This window comes from Alligator sinensis, unplaced genomic scaffold (assembly GCF_000455745.1).
Source record: "Alligator sinensis unplaced genomic scaffold, ASM45574v1 scaffold193_1, whole genome shotgun sequence".
NCBI classification, from domain to species: domain Eukaryota; kingdom Metazoa; phylum Chordata; order Crocodylia; family Alligatoridae; genus Alligator; species Alligator sinensis.
The window spans coordinates 1,709,432-1,728,186 of NW_005842199.1; positions in this window are offsets into that span (position 1 = coordinate 1,709,432).

Here is an 18,755-nt window from a genome sequence, read left to right on the forward strand (position 1 = left end):
CCTTGGCCTTAACAGTCACCCTGTTGGGGCATTGTGCATGTAAGAAAACCTAAAGAGCAACACAAAACAAGCAACTTGGAACTTAGGTGTCTCAGCCTTCTTGGCCTTGCAGCTTGCATATGGAATCCTTCAACTACAGCATATTTGGTTCCAGAAGCCCATAGAGTTTCTCCCCTCTCCATGCAGGGCAAGTCTTCTCTCATAAAAAGAAGAACTAACTGATGAAGACCTTGGTTAAGATCATCTCTCTGCAGTTCAGGGACTCAGCCCTGGGGCTTAAGTGTCAGCCTCTCCCCCAGCATCCCCTGGTGGGTCTGATCACCCAGGTCATGGGCCCCTTTTGGCCCTGGAAAATCAGGGGGGCCAAGGTAAAGGAACCTGGCTTTAGCCCATGTCTTTCCCTTTAAGTTGGCCTGGTGCTGGTTTCTCTCATCTTCAGCCCTGATTCTGGGGCTCAGCTCAAACATGTCGCCTCTGGCAAAGCTGAATGCAAAGAAAAAAGAAGGAAAAAAAACCTCAGGACCTTAATCGGAGTGCAGTTGGTTCCTTTGTGGCCAGCTTATTCTCTGGCGTGGTTCCCAGCCAGCTCCCACCACTTCTCTGCTGCAAGCTTGAAGCTAGCATTTCCCAGCTTACTAGGGCTCCTTTGAGCTCCCTGCAGGGAATCAGCTGGCTCTCCTTTCTTTGGGGTCTCTCCTCCGGTGTCTCAGAGCTCCCACACTGCTGCTCCCCTGTGGATCACATCCCACCCATCTTCTGCTCTTGGTGGTGGGCCAGAAATACCTACACAGCTGCTGGGCAGTCCAGTCTGGACCAAGTAGCTTCTAATAAAGCGAGTCTCCTGCAGTGTCTCCCAGTCTCTCATCGTTGCCAGGTCTGGTGAGGCAGTTGAGTTTCTTTCTTCAGCTGCTTTGGGTTTAAATGTGTCATTTCTCCTCTCTTCACACCAGTCTTCCATAAAGTATTGTTTTCATTAGACCCATAGGCAGGCCTAATGAATCCTATTTACTGTGACAAACACACTTTTAAAAAATGCACTAAAATTCTTGTAATTGAAATTCTTTTTTTATTCAAATTAGTCATATAGCTTAGTCTTGGTGTAAACAGAAACTCACTATGTTGTAGTGAAAGCTAAGGCCATAATACTACAGACCACTTAAATAACTGCTTAATTGTAAGCATATGCATACAATTAGGGACAGGGAAGCCTGTCCCTATTCAAGGAAGGAGTTAAACACATCCTTAACTTCAAATGTGTATAAATGACATTGAATTTTCATTTAAAAGTTAATTATTTGCTTTAATGCTTTAGTAAATGTTGAGCAAAAGTATGGTGAATATGGAAGTAGAACTATTACACCATGAAAGGGATATCTCAGCAATATATATAGTTTCAAAAATAAATAAAGGACATCTAATAAGTGTAATCAGAAATATATATTAGTATCTTGGTCCTTTATGTTCTTTTACTTCCAAGAAAGCAGTACTCTGACCACATGATGCGTACTTTGTACATTATTCCTGTATTCAATAGATGTGAATTAATGTTATGTTCTGCAGTCATATTAAAAATCTAGAAAATTCAAATTGAATAAGATATCTCCTTTTTAGGTAATAATGAAAACAAAACAATTTCAGGTAATTTTAAACTCCACAAGAACTATTTGCAAATACACTTTGATTTCTAGACCAGCCAATTTTCTGTTCAATGGCCATTCTTAAAACTTGCCAATGTTATGTTAGATAAACAGATGAGGTTTCCTCTGAACCTGTGGTATTTTTTATGGTTAGCATGAAGCAGACTAGTGGGTTTCCATATTTTCATATTTTGGACCACAACTTTAATGGAGTGGTTACTTCATGAACCACCTCCCATCTGATTTGTAGTTGCATAATATCACTATAGTAACTATGTAATGACTGATACATGAAAGCATCTATATTTTTAGCTCAGTTAATTTTAATGCAAATTAGTAAAGGTGATATAAAAAGCTAGGACTATATGACCAGTTTACAAGGGGCCACCTATAAATTGTTAGGGAGCATGTATGTCTCTGGGGAAGTTCCTGGCAGCTAGAATTGTCCCTATGGCCATAGGCACCTGATGTGTAAGTTAGAACAAGTTTCAAGTTTTCAAGCACAAGTATGAAATGAAAATTCAGAACACATTATGGTGATATCAGTGATGAACTCTGGCTGAAATCTTGCTCCACTGAAGTTAATGGCAAAACCCTCATTGACTGTCTTAGAGTAAGGACGTCACCCTTTGGTGTTAATAAGAAGAGATTCTGACCTAGTTTATACTAGTGCAGTTCTGCAGACTTACTGGTGCTATTCCTGATGTAAAACCAAGAGTAACATCTATGCTATTTCCACAATCTCTTATCTCCAAACAATGCCACTGACTTTCAGAACAGCCCTTGGCTCATTGTGTTTGCCCTGAAATGTAAGCATTAACAAAATATTTTCTGGTGAAGGAATATAAAGAACAAGTTTTACAAGTCTCCTGAGAATTTATGTTGCAAAGAATACATTTACCTTTTCAGAGCTGTAGTATTTTATGATACAGGAGAATAGAATCAATATTATACATAGGGAGAAATTCTAGCAAGTTGTTTCATACATACCAGTTCATATTTACTTATAATTCACAGGAGCACATTCCTGCAATCAAGAGACAGGGATGCACAGCATGAGAAAACATTTAGCACAGAGCAGTCTCCATGAATAATTGCCTGTCAGTGCAGCTTATTAAAAAGAAACTACAATTTTACAAGACAATTCTTGTGTCTGCTTGTCTAATCTACAAACAGATAGGTAGAAAGCATATAAATACACAAACAGCTTAGAGAAAAATCTTTTCTTACTCTGAAGTTGAATTAAAAGTTAAAATTTTTCAGCCTTAAAAAGAACCATCACCAAATGACAAATGATCTCACACACAAGCAGAGATCAGTTAAACGGGGAAGTTTAATACCTTGTATTCTAGGGTGACTTTGTCACTGACAGGCTGTGTGGTCCAGTGGATAGACAGCCTTAAGGAGAATTCATGACTATGGAAAGTCTGTTATCCACCATGCAAGGACAAGCATAGCTGTCTATGCACATCTGAGAGACATAGCAATGGGTGCACTCTCTGTGTAGGGCAACTCCCACCAAAGGCAAACTGGTGCCTTTAAGACACGACTGGGCCCTCAGCAGATTTTTTGAAGTCACTGCAGATCAGTAAAAAGCTTTAACCATATACTTATGGGGGGTGGGGAAGGGAAAATAGTGTTACTTTATTAAAGAATATAAAAACTGGAACAGATACAAACATGAAAGTACAGCCGTCATAGAAATAACATATAGAGAAAACACAGAAAAAATGTTGCCTATGGCAATATTAAAAAAAAAGTGAGTTAGCAATTGTGAAAGGTGCCTGCCTGAATGCTTTGGAGATTGAAGTGCTGCTTTGATTCAAAGAATCTGATCCAAAGCCTGCTGGACAATGATAGCATTTCCATTGACCTCAGTAGGCTTTGGGTCAAGGCAAAAGTGAGGAGAGCACAGGCAGCAGCAGTATAAATTACCCCACAAAAAGTGTCTTGATTCTTTCCTAAAGGACAAATGGGGTTGTAATTGCTTAGTCTCTAGGCCTCTGCAAGTTCTTTGCCTGTTCATTCAAAGTTTCTAACCAGTGATAGTTTTGATAGTGTTTTTCAGAAAGTGGATGTTTTTGCAGTGAAAACAATTAATTAATTTCACACACAGTAGGTTATCACAGTAGTCACCAGATAGTAACAACTTTAAAATCACTCTCAAGAAGGAACTTCTTGAACCTTTCAAAATACCATTCCTTGTACCATTTTACTAAAAGTAAATAAAATAGATTTTCATAATAATTCAAGAAACCCTGTAGTTTATATATAGATTTACAACTAAAGAACCTTAAAAACATTCTTTACTGTAGGAATGTAGGGTTCAATTTAGGGCAGTAAGTATCAATTCTGCATGTCAGTTTGATGAAATTTTCAGTGAAACTTGTGCGCAAATTACAAAGACTGCTTTCTTGCTCAGGAAGTACTTCAAAAATTGCTAAAAGTAAAAAAATTAAGGTGTTCAATAATAGAGTTGAAAAACACCTCTTTCCAAATAAAGTGTCCATTGTTCAAATCTAAAATACCAAGCAAACCCTGCTTTCAAGAAGAACAAATCTAGATTCCTTAACATATATATAAAGTATGTTTGTAACAGTCCACTATCCCTTATATGTATAGGCCCTCATTTGTTATACACCTATATATATATATATATATATATATATATATATACACACATATACACAATTATCTGTTACAAAAGTAATATTTTGTATATATATGTTGTGTGGGTGCATATGTATGGACACAAAAGTAATAGTGTGTGTATGTAATCCACTATGGTCATTAACCAACATCATGCTGAGTAGAGCTTGAGACATTAAACTCACAACCTTCAATTTCCAAACTACAACATTTGCTTGTATACCACATGTCCCCAAATAAGACATGGACCTTGTTTTTGGGAAGGCAGAATGAACAAAGAAGATATTTTTATAGAGTTATGGCTGCTTAGAGAAGGGACAGGACATAATCTACAGTTCACTCACTGTCCCTTGCCTACTGAGGCCAAAGCTTTAGTTTTAGCCCTTTCACTGGCAAATTGTTGGTATCTTTTTGCCACTAGCCAAACTGTAGCCATTCCTGGAGATTGGAATTCATAGGTGGAGCTATAATTTTGAAAAGAGCTAAAAACATTCTATAAGACTGTGAAATAGGAGGAGAGATATCAAGAAAAGCTAACAGACAGAAACTTACAGAAGAAAGGAACATCAAGACTACCTGGGGTAGGGCCAGCTGCGATGTTGTGGGCCACATGTTCTGGTTTGTACCTGGGGTAGGGCCAGTGGTGATATTGTGGGCCACGTGTTGCAGTTCCTGTGTCAATCACTCCTCCTTTGCACTTCAACTTAACATACTGCCGGGTACCCAGAGCCTCCTGCCCTGGAGTGGGCTCCCCTCTACTTGCCCGCCACATCTTGATCATCAGTAATTACTAATAGGAAGAGAGGTTCTTCCAGAAATAGGGAGAGATTCTCCACTCCTGGGCTGGCTCAGTACTGGAGCGGGTGACTTAGGCTCTGCCTCCCCTACACCCCATCCACTTACCAATTGGTCTAGTTGCAGCCACTGTGATGTAATAGGCTGCAGCACAAAATATCCTAGCTCGTTTTCACAACTATCTGAAGGACAACACTGATGTCAAAATACTTCCTAAAGTTTGTGATGCCTGGGTGTCCCCCTAGACATCTTAGCACTCAGCCGTTCCCCTTGGGAGTGCTGGAAACAGCCAGGAGGGGCCTTCCCATGCCAGCTCTTACACTCAAATTAAATCAAGGCCCCTTGGCCCTTATCACTATGCCTCCATGGGCCATACAGGGACACTCCTGTCTCAGGTCTCCCTTTTCATAACACAAAATAAAGGAAAGCCCTGAGTGCTTCAGGTGTGGTGCTGCATGGGAAAAAGGACTCACGCATCTAGTACCTGGGCTCAGTCCCGAGGTGGGTCCCACCAATCATATGGATGCCTTGCAACTCCTGTCTTCAGTTCCCTCCAGGTTCCCTCCAGCCTGGCTCAGCGGCAGTTCTCCAGCATCCTCGTTGGGTCCCACTGGATTAGTGGGGGAGCTCCTTGCTGCCCGTGCTGCAACTGCTCCCTCCACAGCAGCTGCCGCCACATGCCGAAGCTCCGGATGCCTTTTTATGGCGTCATCTTCAGTGCACCCTCACACATGTAGGGATAGCATGCTTTTAAAGTGGTGCAGCAGAGATGTGCGTGCCTCTGATTCTAAAGCTCAGCTGGCTGCAGGTGAGTGGAGCTGACCCTCACCCCTTCTGGGCCACCATCCCCCATTGGCTGGGGGTTGTCAGGGAGAGACAGGAATCCACCCCACTCCCAGGGCACCCAGGAGCCTCATTGCCCTGCGCAGTGACAAAGACCATTAAAAAAGGAGAAAGGGTCATTAACACCTATGGAGTAGAAATCTTAGAAAGGATCGTGTAGATTAAAATGAGTCATGAAATCAATTGACTCTCTTAGCACTGCCCAAATAGAAATGCCACAGCTGCCAAGTTGATTATCAACTTTGCGTGGAGCAGGAATCAAAGTGGGGTGTTACCACACCACTGAAAACTCCCCCCATCCTGGACCTGCCCCGGCTGGACTCTGCCTATTCCTCCATGCTGCTGCAGGGAAGAGAAGGAAAAGAAGCACCATTTCCATGCTTATATTCTAGACAAAAAAATCAGCTTCCCTGCTTAAGACACTGTGGCAGGGCACTTTGTGTGCCTGCCACTTTAAGGTCCTGAAGCTGGCAGCCACCAGGTGCCTGATGAGGGCACCCATTTTGAGTCAGGGGCTGTCTTCTAGATAAACAGGGCAGTTCGGCTGCTGGAGGCCAGGCAACAACATTGCCTGGCTGGAGGGCTGCAGATCTACATCTGGAGGTAAGGGAGGAGATGTAGGGAATGGTCAGGAGGCTCCTGGTCCTGGGCATGACCTAAAACTGCACCCTGCTGGGAGTGGGAGGCCTGGTGGGGCTCTCAGTGGCGCGGGAGCCCCCAAGAAATGTCAGGCCAGTTACCACCCTGGTGAAAGGTGGGTTGGGGCACCTTAACCCCTAGCCCCCACCACCGGGTGGGTAACCCCTGTGTTTGTAGAGCCCAGAGAGAGACCCCAGGAGAGAGAGAAGGGCTAGAGACTCAACCTGAGCAAGAGAGTACCCTCGACTGGCCCATGCTGGGGCCAGGACCAGGACGGTCAAAAGGGCCAGGGGCCCACCGCGAGGGACAGCCAAGAGCCGGGGGCCTGGGGTCCTGACTGGCCTGGAGGTGGGCCAGGGCTGGGCCAGGCCGGGTAGCCAAAGGTCCTGGGGGACCACACCCAAGAGGGGAAAATAGTTTCAGGGAGCCAGGTAGCCTGAATGAAGGCGGGGCAAGTCGCCTGAATGGAGGGATCTTGGAGGGGTCCTGATAGGCAGATTCTGGGGCCGGTGATTGGTAAGAACACCTAGATGCCATCTGCGAGGCTTGGGCTGTGGTGTAGGGGAGGAAAGGAGCCACAGAGAGCACCCCCTGGCATTGGGGCAGCAAAACGGGCAGCCTCCTGCTTAATTGACATCTATTAATTAATCAATTAAAATCAAGGCGTGGCGGGAAAGAAGGCGGGTAGCTGGCCCAAGAACAGGTGGGCAGGCCATGGAGATTGGCCCCGAGCAGGCACCCTGTTACAGACACCCACACCCAAATTTTGGAAGGCTAATATTTGGGAAAGGTGCATGTGTTATGTGAGCAAATACAGTAGTTGCATCTTCTTGGTAAACTAAAAGTGCAGTTATATATAGTCAGTAAGCATAAGAATAGACCTGATCTATTTAAATTATCTAAGTGGAATGCTGCTTACCTAGGTATGCATCAAGACTAATGATTTTTTTTAAATATAGAGATTTGAGAGATTTTAGTGTTTTGAAATTAGACACAAGAAATAACTTTTTAAGAAGTCCCCAGCTAAATAGAAGTATCCACAAACATTACACTTACTACTAACATGGTACATGTAGGGATAAGACTTCAGGGACATCTGCGCAGGAGTACATAGTTCCATGCAATACCCTCACTCTTGCTGCTTATGTAATCACTCCCTATGTCCTTTTTTGAAGAAATAGTAGAGTATCCTGGGAAAATGAGGAGGATGGGCACAACCACTCTGTAGTAGGTTCCTTGTTCCCAGGATGTCAATACAAGGATTAGTTAATGCTTTTTAATTAGCAGCATTAGCCAGATCTCTGCACTATGTGTCTGTTTCAATTTCCATTGAAGTTAGCAGAAGTCTTTCTGTTGTTTTTAATAAGAATTAGATTGTTTCTCCCATCAGAGAGTTAACAGTACATTATACACACGGTCTGACAGCCAGTGGCAACACCACTGGTAGAGCCAGGGGAAGTTCTGGGGGTGCAATCACCCTTTAATTCCTGCTTCTCTCCAAGTTTAAAGCAAACTATTTAGCATTCAGGCATTCCACAAATTAGCTACTTGCACAAATTGTCTCTGCACCCTCTTCAAGTGCCGATCTTGTCCCCATTCTCTGAGCAATCTGCTGCTCTGCTTTCTGTTCCCTACTCTTTGCTCCTTGCCTGATCTCTTGCTTTGCTTTTGGCTCCCTTCCCTGTGCCCCCATCTGATCTCCTGCTCTGCCTTCTGCTTCCTTCCCCATATGGTGTTGTGCTGCCAGTCTCCTCCCTGACCTGTCGCGTGCTACTTGTGGCACTCTTGCTGCAAGTTGGCCACCCCTGATCTCCTTGATTCCTGCTAACCTCCTCATTCCTTAGAAGTTAACAACCCCCTGATCTTCCACTAATCCAGTTATTATTTCCTCTACAATTATCCTGTCTGTTATGTACTCCTAATAATGTTTCTCTGCTCACCCCCAGCATGTCCAGTAGCTACCTAATAACCTGTATTGGGTGGCTTTGTTCCTAAGGGTTTTGAATCCACAAGTCAGAGACAGGGAGAGGAGAGGAAGTGTGGGAATGAAGATAAGCTGATCTGTGCATAGTGACATAGCAGTCAGAGGTACATGGGAGTTACAAAGGTGAAGCAAAGAGGTAAATTACTGCAGTGACCTTGTCCTTAGTTGTTCATTGGAGCAGATGATGGAGGCTGAAACAGAAATGCAGCCACAGTGGTCTGCAGTCAGGCATGGATGGATAAGAGGGGTTGGTCTCCCTAGGTAGCAGAACAGCTAAAATGAGTCTTCCTCCAACTCAAACTGTTTCTGTATGTTGATAGTGGAGGGAAGTGGACTCCAACTATGGGCATGCTGAAAAGGGGGAGGCAGTGGGGCAGTTATAGTCCTACCCCAACTTGCCCCATGGTTAGGGATTGTAAGAGGTGGAGGGAATTGTTTGGGAGGGGTGCTGACAGGAAGGGGTTCCCAGGGATTGTGGGTAGCTGAATGAGGGGGTCATGAATACCAGGAGCTTTTGGCGTGTAGAGAGTCCTATGGGGTAGAGAGATCTGGGATGAGGAGAGGCCAGGGTGTTATGGGGGTGGGGAGTAAAGGACAGGTGGGGCTTGAGGCTATGGGGGTAAAATGGGTATGTGTAAGCAGGGTTGGAAACAAGAAGGATTGTAGGTGACAGGAGCCCAAGGGGTGTGAGAGGCTGCAATAAGGTTTGGGGGCTCAGAGAGGCTGATGAGGGTTCAGTGGGGTGTTAGGATGATAGTGAGGGTTCAGGGACATGAGGGGGACAGGTCTGTGTAGGGTGCAGTTGTTCATGGTGCAGTGGGGGGAATGGTAGGGTTTCAGGGGGGCATGAATGGGATGGTGGGGTCTGAGGCTTGGGGCGCAATGGAGTAGGGTTAAGCATGTGAGATAACAAGACACAGTGGAGGAGGGGGGATTTGAGGGGGCATAGGCAATGCATGAAGGGTGGTGAGAGAGAATCTGAGGTCATGTTGCAGTGTCTGGGGGACCCACGTGTAGGGGCACAGAGAGTGTTCCGTCTGTGGCTAGGTTAAGAGGTAACAGTTACTCCCCTGGCACCAGGTGCTTGCCCCACCTTCTCCAAACTCACCCCCTTCTCAGTTATGTTTCTTTTTGCTTGGATCTTAAAATGCATACCATAGCCCAAGGTACCTAGCATACCTTGTAAAGCTTTACTAGTTACATAACTAGTAAAGCTTCTAGTTCCTTTTTAATTGGTGCTCTCCCCTACCCTGGGGGTTTTCAAGAGGAGGTTAGATAACCCTCTAGCTGGGGTCATCTAGACCCAGCACTCTTTCCTGCCTATGCAGGGGGTCGGACTCGATGATCTATTGAGGTCCCTTCCGACCCTAACATCTATGAATCTATGAAAAAGGTGTGTTGTGTTGTGTTGTGTTATGAGTTAAGAGATGATGCACCAGACCACCTGCATCCCCTTTTTCAGGATCCTACATCTGCCCATGTGCAGCACGTATAGGAACCAGTTCTGTACTCTGTGTTGAAAATCATCCGGGTCTCACCTAGGACCCACACCACATTCTGACATACCCACTCTTCTGCAGCCATGACCCCATGAACCCCATAGAGCTGCTTCCAGCATTCTGTGCTTTCAGGACTAATTTATTTCCAATTGCACACTTAAATATAAGAAAGGAACATTTATGACTTAAGTAACATATTTTTAAAACTAAACCACCTTCATTGGAAACAAGCGGCTCAGCACCTATTTTCTACTTAGCCTTCAATACTAATGTGCAGAAAAAATCCTCTTCCTGTCTGAATTGCTACAAGCCTTGCACAGTAAGACAGAAACAATCAAAGCTAAAAAGGTATTGCCTGGCAATCTCTTATAATTGTTAGCTTCCTTTTTTTGTTAGAAAAGCTTGAAAATAAAGTGTCTATCCATGCCATTCTTTTTTCCTTTTGTTTCTCAAACTTTCTTTTGTTTTTCTCCTTTTTATAAATGAGAACCTCTGTAAATATGGCTTGTTTTATTTTGTCCCATGTTTTAATATCATATTATGATATTTAAATATTCTACTTAATATTTAATATGATGAGTGTGGAGAAAGATTGAGTTATCTTTATTATTATTAATATCATACGCACCTCAATTTACCTGTTTGATATTACCTGTTTGACTTCATAGTATTAACTCAAAGGAGGATGTCAAGGGGAAACAAACATGAAATGACACCATGACAAAGAAAATACCAAGGTTCCCTTAAGAAACAATAGTAGACTGATTAACTAGAAAAGGCCCACTTTCCTGGCACCAACAAGATAGGTTAATTTTGCCCAGACGCAAGCCTAGGGCCAAAGGGGAACTAACCCATTTAAGACTGTCCGCAAAAAAGAGAGGACAAGAATGGAAAACAGCTAATTGAGGGAAGAAGAGGCTAAAAGGGAAATGAAAAAGAACCTGTTTCTCCTGGACCAGAGATAATTGGGCTAACTGGAAAATACCAAAAGATGCAAGGAAAGATAATGATTAGGTGAGCCAGAGGAGTGTATACTGTTGTCATTTTAACCCTCCTCTCTGTCTGGTATGTAGTTTTGGGCAAATAAATAATACTTGTGTTTTGAAGAAGCTGTTTTTGAGTCACTTTAATAAATGGCTGCTTACAGGATCCTAGGGGGAAATTTTGTACAAGTGCCAAATACAGTTAGACCTGTCATGGCAACACAGTTAGAAATAGGGGAGCTGCCACCCTGGGCTCTAATCTGAGAGTAGGAGAACTGCAGGGTTCCACCCACAGGCCATGTCTATAGGACTCCCCCGCTGAGCCTGGGACTGCTGCTGGGAAACAAGCCTAACCCATTGCTCCTGCTCTTCGCACACTCAAGCTAAGTGATTAGGCAGTGAAGATGGCTTTAAGGGGTCCTGAGCATGTGTGCCAAGGCACTGCCATCAGGCTTTTTGTTTTAGGAAAGACATGAAAGGAGAAAAAGCTGTCATCTGAAGGGTGCATTCCAGAAGGGCTGTCTAAGATACCACCGCCCTGTAAACAGGATAGTAGGGGTAAGCATGTTAATCCTTTCAGGGAGAATTGCAAGTCTGTCACCTGGAAATTGTGCCCATGGAGAGATCACAGGTGCAACTCACAGCAGAGCTCTGATAATCAAATAGCGGTAGCGTAACTATAGGGGTGTGCAAGAGGGGCACTCACCCCGAGCGCCAAGTTAGAGGGGTTCCAATATCACCCCCCACCCTGACAGTCTGTGCCCTGGCAGCATGCCCATGCTAGAAACACCAAAACAGTTGAGAGCAACAGCAGGGGTAGGCAGAGCAGTTCCTGCCCCCTGCTCTCAGAACCACGTGTTCTCAGGCTCTATCTCCCCTACTTTCAGAATCTGCAGGCTCTATTCTCTGGCCCCTGCTCCTGGAACTGGCACACTCTGCCCCCTCTGTCCCCACCAGTGTATTGTCTCAGAACCAGTATACCCTATCCCCACCCCATCTTGGAGCCCATATGCTCTCCCTCCCTTCCCCACAGGGTTTGCCCCGGGTGTCAACTTTATTTGTTACACCACTGTCAGACAGTGTGTAAGTATTTAGCAGGTAGTTGTTGCTGCAGGCCTAGGTGACTGCTCTAGATCGGAAGTGCGGGGGGAGGGGGGTCCAACTTCTAAGCCCCTGGAAACCACACTCTATGCGGGCTGTTCCCCGCATGCCACACCCTCTTTCCTCCGCCCCACTGTGCTATGTGGGTACACGTGCTATTCCCCTCCCCTGTACTGCAATGCATGCCCATAAGGGTGCTCCCTCCACTGCTGTCTTGAGTACCATCCTTCCTGAGTGGCCCCAATACAACCTGCTGCAATGTGCACCCACATGGTTCACTCCCATATGCAGCCCCGGTTTCCCCCTCTGCAGCATGGCCTTTATTCCCCCTCATCTCTCCATATGAGCAGAGGCTGGGTGAGAGCCCAGGCATCACAGCTTACCCCTCATGGGTTGCAGGCTGCCCGCAGGCTACCAGCTGGACAGCCTTGCTCTAGATCAGTACATGGTTTAAGCTGATGGTCTAGTGTATTATTACAGAGGCTTCCTGCACCACTTCTGACACATTTCAAATTTGTTGTGCTGGTTATGTGTTAAGTGGATGCAAATATTAGAAGAAAAGTGAATATGGGGCATTTTAATTTTTCTTTCTAAAATAGCACTTGTGTGTACCTGGAGGACAGAAACTTTTGTTCTTGCAAAACCATTTCCATCATTCTAGTGAAGGTATTTCAAGTGCCTTGTCTCTTGAAACTGTTTTAAACAAGTGATACTACAAGATAGGGTTGCTCATTGATTGTCATTTCATGTTACACATAAAAAGAGGATTGTACTATAGAGAACATTTTCTACTAAACTAAGAGCTCTTGAAGTTTAACTCTATTTTGCTAGAGAAACTCTGCTTTATCTTGGGAAAGTCATTTAGACAACAATTTTTGATTTTGGTGTCTGAATTCGGGCTCTCCAATTTTTGACCGTGTACCTCTTTTGCAAAGTTAGGCTTAGTGTTTATTTGTGTTTTACTTGTAAATAGAATAATGATACTCACAAGAGATGCATTTATACAAGATACATTAATACATATTAGCCTAATTTAATGCACATTAAGGGCATGTGTCTACACATGTGCACCCTTAATGTGCATTCAAATAGTGAATTTAGGCTAATTGCACCTAAATTTGATACCTACAAATGCAAATGTAGGTATAAAATTTAGGCACAATTAATTAAAGCACATTAACTCACGTGTAGATGTGATGCAGCACTAACTTTAGTGGCAGGTCTGCCCAGCTACTAGGGGGCCAGCCTGAACCCAGCCCCAGGGCTCCTGGCTGACTGCCTCTCCTCCCTATGTTTGGGCTGCTCTCTGGCTCCCCTAGCTGCAGGCTATAAAAGTGAGCAGCCACTTTGTGCCCCGGGGGCCATTGGTGACACCTAGCAGGTGCATGTACACCCCCTGAAATTGGCCGTGCACCCCCTGGAAACCCAGCCATGAAAGTGGAGGGGCCAGCAGAAGTGCACTTTTGGTTTTGCCTCTGGCTCGGCAATTGGTTGTTGGGTTGCTGCTGGCTCGGCGATTGGCAGACTCGGGAGGCATCAGTTACCCATGCCTGGGGCACATGCCACAGGAGCCTGGACAAAACTGCTGATCTGTGCAGAAGTCCAGCAGACCCCATGTGTCCCCCTGGACAGGCCACAGGCTGCCTCTGCCTAGCCTGTCCCCTTCCAGAGCTGCTGCTTGGCCACAGGTGAGTGCTGCAAAGGGCTGCAGCTTGCTGCACCCCTTGCCAGCCCTGAGATCTCCCAGGGATGCTGCCTGTTTCTGTCAGCAGGGCCAGCACCTGCTCCATTCTGCTCCTTGCCCCAAGCTATTTCCTGTGCTTGCAGGTCCTGTGGTGAAGGGCCTCTGCTGCATGGCTCCCAGTCCGTGGCTGTGCCCCTGCACTGGGCACTGTTGGCAGCTGTCCAGGGTCAGATATGCAGGGACAGCTGCACAGGAGCCCAGACAGCCGGCACAGGACAGCCATGTCTTTCTTCTTCTCTCTATTAAGCCCTGGCAGCACCTGCATGCACACACCTTTGCCAACTGCCAGGGTCCCCAACTGGACCCAGGAGGAAGTGCGTGATCTCATGGTACTCTGGGATGCAGAGGCAGTTCACATGGGGTGGGCACTCAAATGCCCACGTTTATGAGGCCCTGTCAGGAGGGATGCAGGAGTGAGGGCACTCCTGGTCAGCGCAGCACTGCCATGTAAAGGTCAAGGTCTTGTAGGCACAGTGGAAGGCCATGACTGACTTCAGTCATTGGTCCAGTCGTGCCCAAAAGTCCATGCCCTTTATGCAGCAGGTGACCCACATTTTGGTGCCTCAGGAGCCAGGCCACCCCCTGCAAGTGCCACCAGCAGGGGTGGCCGGGCCAAGCCCCCACCCTGTCCTGATACCTCCGGTGACATGTCACCAGACAAGGGGATCCCGGGTCTTGAGAGTCACATCCTGTCTTCCTCCCTGCCTGCTGCATCGCCTGGCAGTTTGGGGAGCCCTAGCCAGTGGCTGCCTCACCCTTGGTGCAGCCCCAAGCACCAATATGAAGATTAACTGGCCACACCACCTCAGGGCACCAGCAGTGCCAGCTTCTCCCTGGGGGGGTGCACCCTGCAACCAGATGCCATCGCTGATGAGAAGGCCCACACCAAGCTGCCAGCCTCACCAGCCCCGGACACATGATAAGTCCCACCCTGAGGAGGGCCCTCCCAGTCCCCACCCCTGCCCCTGCACCTGGCCCCTGCCCCCACTCCCTGCCTCATGGCCCTGGGTTCCCCCCTCCCACAGCACACAGACAGGTGGGAAACAGTACAGAACTCTATTGAGCAACCTGTGTTCCCATAGGTGGGTGGGCACCAGGCTCTCATGCCGAGGAAGGCATCAATTCCAGTGGTGATGTCCTCCTTGGCAGTGGGGGGCAGGGACATGTAGAGCTGCCACAGGTAGCCCTCCAGGCAGTGGCCTGGCTTGCCCCCTATGCCATCATTGCTCAGGTCCCAAACCAGGAGTGCAGGTGTTCCCGGGGCACCAGGAGGATCATCAGCAGCAGGGCATAGTGGGTCAGGCACCCCTCAGCCTACACAAATAGCTCATTACACACTGCCTGGGGCACGCACAGCAGGAGCATACTCAGGGCACAGTGGTGACATGGGGGGGGGACTGGCCTCAGGCCACCCCCCAGAGAGGCCCTCTGTGGGGACAGCAAGGGCACAGTGAGCCCCTCACCCCAGTTGTCTGGGAGCCCTGCAAATCCCAAGCCCGGGGCAACAGTGCAGCAGAGTAGTTGGCTTGCAGGGAGTGGGGAGGGGGTTCTGGAGCTGCGGCAGCAGGTGCTAAGCATGCAGTTCCTGGGCAGGGAAGAAGCTGGTTAGGGATCAGAGCTTTCAAGATGGCTGCCTAGTGCTAGCAGCTGGCTCTGACTTCAACATGGCTGCCCAGTGCTGGCAGCCATGTGACCAGAGGATGGAGCTCCCCCCAGTGGCCACAGGGGCACATGGCAGAGCTGAAGGGATTTGGGATTAACTTTTGTGCCAACTGCACTTACTTTAGTCCTAAAAGGCACATCTACAAGTGCATTTAATCATGACTAAATTTGATGGGCATAAAACGATTTTTGGCAGATGTCTACATGTGCAGGGACCTAGCACTAAAATTAGTCCCAAGTCCCTGCAGCCCTGCTATCTGCCTCTGTTCCCACCCTCCTACCTCCACCCAGGCCCTGGGACAGCTGCACATACACCAGTGGGGGCCAGGGCACTGGTTGTGGGAGGCCCTGCCTGACCCCACTTCTCCTGCATTCCTCGTTCCAACCCACCTGCTTCGCTGCCCCCACACACTTTATTCCCTGCCCACCCCCAGCACCACTCTCAGGACACATGCAGGTGAAACAAAATATAAATTATTATCCTCACAACACCCATCTCCATCCCTTCCCCCTTCCCTCCTCCCCCCATCAACCAACAGAGCCCCTCCAACACCCTCCCCACCCACCAACAATAGAAAACCCGCTTACAAGTGGGAAACTATATACACAGGGAAAACTATTTACAATATTTTGGGTCTTCTAGCTCAGAGTGGAAGGCTGTGGGGGAGGGGGGGCTGGGCCTAGTGGGCAGGCCCCTCGGGGAGGTGCCTAGTACATCAGCCCCTGGATATTCCCTGGGGCTGGCCTCAGGCCAGCCCCGTAGTGGCAGGTCAGGCCGAGCACTAAAGTTAGTGCCGGGTTGTGTCTACGCATGTGTTAATGCGCATTAACTAATCGTGCCTAAATTTGATACCTGTATTTGAGGGTATCGAATTTAGGTGTGATTAGCCTAAGTTTATATACATTAAGGGTGTGCATGTGTAGATGTGCACCCGTAATGTGCATTCACTTAGGTTAATGACCATTAATGCGCCTCGTGTAGACATGCCCAAGTTCCTGCAAGTGTAAACACCTGCCAAAAATTGCTTCATGGGCATTAGCTTAATGCACATTAATTTTAGGTGCACTTATTTGTATGTGTAGACACAACCAAGAAAGAGTTAATGTTTGTACAGAGCTTTGAAAATGAAAAGTGCTAAATAAGAGCTAAGCATTATTAACAGGAATAATAAATGTTTTCATCCCAGGCTTTCTTGCTTCTAACTGGTCATTATCTAACTTACAATGTGTAATGCCCTTACTTCTCATAAATTGTATTCAAATTAATCTTTTCTTCACCTTTCCTTTAAGTGTTCTTTATTTTAAAACATGAACATCACTTGTTTAGTTGTTCAAATTCTAGGCCATTTACAATTTATAAAGTATAACAACTAGTCTTTTCAGTACTTATAGGCTATTATTTTTACTTGCTTGTTTCTTTTAAACTTTTTATAGATATCATTCTTTTTGTTTCTTCCTGCTGTCTTTGCATTCCACTCAGATTATGTGAATAAGATTCATTATCTAATCTTGAATGTAAATGTCCAATTTAGTGAAAATATATACATAGTCATTCAACAGGAATTAATTGCCTGTTAGAAGGAGAAAGTGTATAAACTATTATTCTGTTGGCTACTTTATATTATTGCAAAGAGAATCAGCTTTGCTCTTTGATGAATTACAAAAAGTAATTTTTGTTACTTTTCTTGTCAACTAGGTTATACTTGTAAGTTGTTTAGCTGCTTTGGGCTTGCCTGTAAATGCTCATAAGCATTTACTCATGTGAGTGGTTTCACTTTATTTCAAGCAAAGGTTGAAGTCCAGTTGACATGTATAATTGTTGAACAATTGAGGTCCTTGTGAAGTTGCTTTTGGAATGTTTCACTCATATAATAAGTAAACATTTTTGCTTGAAATATTAAGATTACTCACAGAATCTGGTGAAATGTAGGGTTACAAATTAAGTGGAAAAGCTTGAAATTGTTCCTTAAATTTTCTAGGTACCACAACTTCTATATTCCTACCCAATTAATTTTTTTCCCCATGAATGTGACATTAAGATAGATTTATGACACATTATAATCTGCCTGACAACTGACTTCCCAGCCCAGCCTCTGGCTTCTTTACTTTTCATTCCATCCAGGAAGAACACACACCAACTGCTGAAACTTCCTTAGCCTGATGAAGGGTTTTTGAACCCGAAAACTTGCTTAATAACTGTTCTCCAACTCTTTGGGTTGGTCTAATAAAAGATATCAGATTCACCCAAGGAACCTTGTCTGCCTATGTCCTTAGACCAACACGGCTACAACCTACACCCCTACATTAAGATAGATACACTATTTAAAATTAACTTAGTTCCATTCTTGGGTATTATTATACATGATTAGATAAAATTTTCCCTTATGATGATCCTTGCTGAGAAATTTAGTGTCATTTAGGTGACTATTTATTTGCCACTATCTCATATACTTTATATAACACCATAAATGTTTTAAAAATCTGGAACTTCATTTTATGCAGTGATGAAAATCCACTTATGGCCGTGTCCAGATGAGCACAGACGTTTGTTTCCCCGGGGACAAGTAGCAGTGGCACACCTTGTGCCACTGCTACTTGTCCCTGGGGAATGCCCATGCTGCATGACCTCTGGCATGTAGCTGGTTACCCCAGGTTGGGTAGGGGAGGCTGGGGCCAGCAACAGTGCTGGCCCTAGCAGCCTTACTTGGGCTCCAGCCAACCAAGCACTGGTTTTGGGTGGTGTGAGCTGCTGCCACATGCTCTACCCCACTTTTTTTTAGCATGGGTTTTTTCACCCTGGGATCTCCTGCATGTGTGCTGTGTGGCACCGCAGAAAGGTCTGCAGTGCCACATAGCACACATATGCGCTCATCTGGTCCGGTCCTGTAGGGAGCAGACCAGGAAAGCCAAGGCTGCAACTGAACTCCAGCTAGCTTTGAGCATCAAGGACAATAAAAAGTCCTTTTTCAGATATGTGGGGAGCCGGAGGAAAAGCAGGGGCAACATTGGACCCCTGCAATGGACAACTGATCCCCAGGAAAAAGCCAACCTATTAAATAGGTACTTTTCGTCAGTCTTTCATCAGCCCTATGGGACGCCCATGCCCGCTACAGGGCCGGGAAGTCCAGGTGAGGGTGATCCCCTGCCCTCCATTAATGCTGACTTTGTGAAGGAACATCTTGAGAAGCTGGATACCTTCAAGTCAGCTGGCCCTGACAA